Source organism: Solanum dulcamara, chromosome 10 (assembly GCF_947179165.1).
Source record: "Solanum dulcamara chromosome 10, daSolDulc1.2, whole genome shotgun sequence".
In the NCBI taxonomy this organism is placed as follows: domain Eukaryota; kingdom Viridiplantae; phylum Streptophyta; class Magnoliopsida; order Solanales; family Solanaceae; genus Solanum; species Solanum dulcamara.
Window position 1 is genome coordinate 56,772,361 of NC_077246.1, and position 5,185 is coordinate 56,777,545.

The following is a 5,185-nucleotide window of genomic DNA, read 5'->3' on the forward strand; positions in this document are numbered from 1 at the left end:
AGTATTTTGACATGAAGGAACAACCTTCGTATAGAGATATTCGTCACACCTTGTGCAGTGTTCACTCTGTTTTACGTTAAGATAGGGCTAAGGATATATGGAGGCATTCTACGCTGCACTATACACATCTTAATAGTGGAGCTAGAGTGTGGTTAAATTTTTTTGTAGTGTATTCTTTCCTGGTAAGCACATGTCTGATGTTAAGCGGGAAAGGGTAGTTGTAGTATATCACTTGATGAAGGGTTTGTAGGTGAATGTTGAGTATGTGCTACGCCACAGTATGATGAAGTTTTGGAACAACAAAAGGTGGCATTTCTTCTATGGTAGTGTGATAACCCAACTTTTGCGGCCTAAGAGGGTTAAAGAAGAGGTTCATGATTTGTGTGCACCGAGGGTTCCATATTTGGTATGTAATTTTGTTAATATGACTAAGACTAAGGTGTCACACCCCGATCTCAATAGGGTGTGATGGGCACCCGACCCCATGCTTGGAGCCGAGCGAACCCGCTGCTTCATAGTACATACTTAATCTCTTAGACTTTTACATCAACAAGAAATGAAAAACATAACTAAGCTTCGTGAATTATTTTTTTCCAAAATCTATCATCCCATAAAACTCATAACATACGACATAATAACATATCGGCTGGTGATGCCGCTTACAAAGATGACACTCTATACCCACAACTCTGTCTGCAAAGTCTCTAACTTCGAACGAAACATCATAGCGCATAAACTCTGACTCGGCAGCACTCCAGAACAAGTGGAGTTGCCAACCCCGCTGGAACATCTTCTATAGTAGCTTCTACTTGTCTGGGTGTACCTGCGTGGCACGAAACGCAGCCCCCAAAGAAAAGGGGGTCAGTACGAGTAATATACTGAGTATGTAAGGCATGAAAATCAGCATAATAAAGAACATAAGGTATGAACAACCATATCGTAGAATCATAGACATATAGTGAGATAAGAGAGTAACCTGTACATATGAGTGCCCTTTTAGGCCGGATGCCATGCATGCTTGTCTTATCATATAAAACATATCTTTTTCATATGCATAGAAAATAGAAGTCATATCACCGAACAACGTCGGCGTGCCCACATATTTCCCGCGTCCGGGCATCCCGCGTCCAGGATGAAAATTACTCCAACTGATCAGGTGGGAATGCGTCTATAGCACCACATATACACCTCCCCATATCCCCCATATACATATACATATACATATACATATAGACAGCATGCACGAGAGCCCAACGAAAGTCGTATACTTATCGGAGTGACGGAAGGTCGGTAACCTCCAATTGTATTATAGACTAACGATGGTCGCTTTGTCTCACCTTGAAGGAACAATTATTATAGGATGAGACTATCAACGAAAGATAATATTAAGAGAACGTAGAATAAGGTCACAATCTCATAAGATGCCAAATCGTATACATATGCACATAGGACCAATTTTCAAGACTCATAGAATAATCGGAATGAGCTATGATTAACAAAACAAGATAAGAGTCATGTCAAGTACCTTTCAAAAATTACCATGGATTATATCAACATAAAACTTTTGGAATCATATACACGTATTTAAGCACGAGAAAAATATCTTTTGGAAACTCAAGAAAATTGACCATCCTAGTGGCTCTACGAATAGGACTTCCTTGAAATTGTACAAAATGACATATACTTGCTTCATAAAAATCATGCCAAAAGAAAGTGTAGCTCTATATACTTATGTCAAAACATGCCAAGATAAAGAAGAGTAAACATTACATACATGAAGCCGTTCTTATCATAGCCATCATAGACATATTCTTATCCTCGACATCATCAATGTCGTTGTAAAACATATCTATCGTTACTATCATAAAAGCTTGTAATACTATAAACCTTTGTCTTGGAAAGCTATAGACATTTTGGAAAACATTGACGGGTTATAGAAAAAGTAGTCATTCCCTTAGGACCATTGACACCTAACTTTTGGAAACAAAAAAAACATGGAAGAACTTATGAAACCATAACATCGGGATCATGCCTTGAAAAAGAAAGGTAAGCCTTACATACTTATGTCAAAGACATGCCAAAAGAAGGAACGGTTAGCTTTACATACTTATGCCAAAGACATGCCAAAAGAAAGAAAGGTTCACTTTACGTACCTGTGCCGCGCCTTACTAGCTACGCTTATGTCCAACTTGTTTTTCTACATTCAAGAGAGTTTACATAGTCATTAGATTCATCACCATATACTTGTCTCAATCCTTCAAACAAATTAATTTCCAATCTGCCAAAATTTCGGCAGCATCTCTCCTATAAATACACCATCCCCGAGATTTCAACTCGGCCACCATGTCAACAACCATATCAACAAAAACAACCAGCAGTATATATATACAATCAAATCACCTCAACTTTACACAACACAAGCTCCAAACAACTAGCATAAAACTACGATACCAAAATAGAGTTTTTAACCTTTATTTCGTAAAATCTTTAACCATACCAAACGGGGGGTCGTGTGGCTGCAACCAGAAGCAACCACACCCTTTTTAAAATAATTTAAAGCCCTGAAACATACAATCCAACCAGCTTCACCCTCAGCGCCTCAACGACCATACACTACGCGACTTCGATTTAGCTACTACGACTTTAATTTAGTAGTTTCCAACATCATGCCTCCTTATACATTTTCTCTGATTCCAGCAATATTTAGGACATGTAATACACCTCATAACAACATCATAAACTCCAATTTGAAAGGAGAGACCTTACCTTTACCGAAACTCTCCAAAACTTGCCTCGGAAGCTCTCCTAGCGCGGCTAAAACTTTGGGGCTGTTTGGTAACGATTTTGGGATGCTACAAACCATAAATTTACGTTACCAATACCTTCATAACATCTTGGTATACCTTAGATAATTAATTCACGAAGCAAAATCGGAGACTTACCTTTTTTTTTCCTTTGGCCGAACCCATTCTTCCTCTAGCTTCAAGTTTCTTCTCTTCCTTTCTCTCTAGAACTCTCTTGAATCCTCTTGTTGATAAAGAAAACGTAATGGATAAATATGACTTAAAAGTCATCAACATATATATATATATATATATATATATATATATATATATAAGCCACTTAATTAATGGGCTAAGTTCCAAGACTTGGGCCCTTTCCTTATGTTGGGCCTCTCTTGTTTTCCTTTTTGTTTTCCAAGCCCAATCACTTAGTTCCTATTATTATTATCATTATTTGAGCCCAACAAAACCATAAGTCGTATTAGTAATTCACCAACTAGTTTCCAAAATTTCCAATTTTGCCCTCGGCCTTCCTCCGTATTTTCACACCAATTTTTCCATGAACATCACACCGGTACTAATTAAAATGAATAAAATAATTCACAACTCTACTCCTTGCAAGCCAAAAATATTTTGTTTTCCTCTTTCTGCATGCCCAAAAGTGCGGGATATAACATAAGGCCCAGGATATATCCCAGGGGCTTTTATTGTCTGTCGTGGACCGACAAGCTCATGACGATAGTTGGATGGTTTGTATGTTTGTAATGGTGGAGTTACAATTGCGGATTGGAGGTCGTCCGGCAATAGATAAAGAGATGACTATTTTGGTTGACCATTATCCTCTTACGGATAGTGTTATGTACATGTGTCGGATGGTCCCAACCTTTCAAGAACCTCTAGATAATGATGGACCCATAGTTGATAAGATAGGCTATGATAATGAGGATGACGAGCCGAAGGATGATGCTGCCATTGCTCTTATGGAGGTTGATGATACTGCCGCCACTGATGGCGGAGATGATGACTGAGCACATCATGGAGTTCCTTCTTTCACTTTTGTACTATGTACTAAATTTGTGCACTGGGGGTATGCTTGATTTAAGTATGGGTGGGAGTTGGAATTCTTAAATTGTATTTTTGTATAGAGTTTGTTTTAGTGCATCTTTATTTTGGGTTCTTGGTAGTTGTTTTTGGTTCTTTAGCCAAGGATAGTCCCTTTTGAACCATACAAAAAAGTGTCGTAGGTGCAAGAAAGTCTTAGTTGAGTGACGTTGCCCTATGATAGATGGATGAAGACTGTGTTAAGGGTATTCATCATCATTGAGTGCATGTATATAAGGTATTTGATAGGGCTGCATGGTTGTATGAAAAGTATGATATGAAATGAAATGACTAGTTCAAGACACCTAAGCTCTTGTACTCGACCCAAATGATGCATGCTTAATGTTGAATTTATACGATTGTATGGTTGGAAATATGTAGTTGACATTCTTTAGTTGTACATGTGCCATGTGTGTGAGGCTTTAGTGTGTTCTATGCGTACATGTTGATAGCTAGAACTTTCCTGGTGTGTATGCGAAACGAAATGAAGATTGTAGAGTTTAGGAAATGATGTAGGTGTTTCTTTGATAACCTTGTTTTTGTTTCCCCCTTTTTTTGTGCCCAACCTTAATTCTTAATCCCTAGTTAACCCCTTTGAGCCTTAGAATTTTTCTTTGGTAGACTCATATGTATCCTATCCCCATTTCTTCCTGAGCCTATTAATTTGATCCAAAATCCTAAGATCTTTAAAAATATATATATATAAAAAAGAAATGAAGGAAAAAAGGGACAAGCGAGTATGAAGACGTATGAAGTGGAGTATTGGTGCTTGAAATAGATTTACATCCTATGATGGAAAAAATAAAAAGAATGTTGATAAATAAAGAAAGAAGAAAGGAAAGTGACACCTTATCATAAAAGTGGGTAAGTGGATTGGAGATAAGAGATAAAACAAGAAGAAGGAGTAAAAACTAATGTGGTGATTGAAGTTGAGTTTAATAAGAAAAGTAATTTATTAAAAATGCTTGGAAAAGTTAGTCACTATTTATAGCCAAATAATAATTCTTACCCGTCCCTCAGCTTACGTTACAACCCGAAAAGTCCTAGTTGATCCTAAACTATAACATTCTTGTATTAGTGGAGCAAAACACAAAGGGCAAGCCTATGGCAAATCTTCTGTGGCACATGAAATCATTTGAGAGAGTTAGTGACCTTGTTATACACCCACTAATGTTAAAAATGTTATGTGAATGCTTGTGGGTGATTCATTTATGGTGAAAGGCACATGTTTAATTGAAAGGATTGGTAACTTACGTGATTGCTAAGTGAATGATGCATATGAGATTTCTGCGTTATAAAGT

The 5,185-nt window shown here is 37.5% G+C and overlaps 1 long non-coding RNA gene across 1 annotated transcript; it reads right to left on the bottom strand.

The window, feature by feature from the left end:
* Positions 1–653: 653 nt before the first annotated feature.
* On the bottom strand, positions 654–2,830 carry LOC129871341 (uncharacterized). The gene is made up of 3 exons (XR_008762241.1): positions 2,767–2,830; positions 2,154–2,197; positions 654–823 (listed from the first exon to the last, which is right to left on the bottom strand). It is a non-coding gene; the product is annotated as an uncharacterized LOC129871341 (long non-coding RNA).
* Between the last annotated feature and the right edge of the window lie 2,355 nt (positions 2,831–5,185).